Source organism: Orycteropus afer, unplaced genomic scaffold (assembly GCF_000298275.1).
Source record: "Orycteropus afer afer isolate SDZICR_OR568_19922 unplaced genomic scaffold, OryAfe1.0 scaffold02067, whole genome shotgun sequence".
Taxonomy (NCBI): Eukaryota; Metazoa; Chordata; class Mammalia; order Tubulidentata; family Orycteropodidae; genus Orycteropus; species Orycteropus afer.
Genome location: NW_006923654.1, coordinates 25865 through 26451, shown reverse-complemented (window position 1 = coordinate 26451; position 587 = coordinate 25865). Strand labels below are relative to the sequence as shown.

Genomic DNA, 587 nt, shown 5'->3' with positions numbered 1-587 from the left:
GAATGGCTAGAATGGCAAGGAAAGCTGGCAACTTCCATGTATCCGGAGAACCCAAACTGGCATTTGTTATGAGGACCGGAGGTATCAATGGTGTGAGCCCAGAGGTCTGAAAGGTTGCAGCTTCTCCGCCTTCACCAGATCTTCAATGGCACCTTTGTTAAGCTCAACAAGCCTTCATTTAACATGCTGAGGACTGTGGAACCATATATTGCATGGGGGTATTCAAATCTGAAGTCAGCGAACAAACTGATCTATAAGTGTGGTTATGGCAAAATCAATAAGAAGCTAATTGCCCTGACAGACAACACTTTGATTGCATGCTCTTTTGGTAAATACGGCATCATCTGCATGGAGAATCTGATTCATGAGATCTGTACCATTAGGAAATGCTTCAAAGAAGCAAAGAACTTTATGTGGCCCTTCAAATTATCTTCTCCACGAGGTGGAATAAAGAAAAAGACCACTCATTTTGTAGAAGGTGGAGATGCTGGCAACAGGGAAGACCAGATCAACAGGCTTATTAGAAGGATGAACTAGGGTGTCTACCATGACTATTTTTGTAATCTGGTCCATTAATAAAATATGAA

The 587-nt window shown here is 41.9% G+C and overlaps 1 pseudogene; it reads left to right on the top strand.

Annotated features, from left to right (window-relative positions):
* The first annotated feature begins 2 nt into the window (after window positions 1-2).
* On the top strand, window positions 3-537 carry LOC103213421 (annotated as a pseudogene).
* Window positions 538-587: the final 50 nt, after the last annotated feature.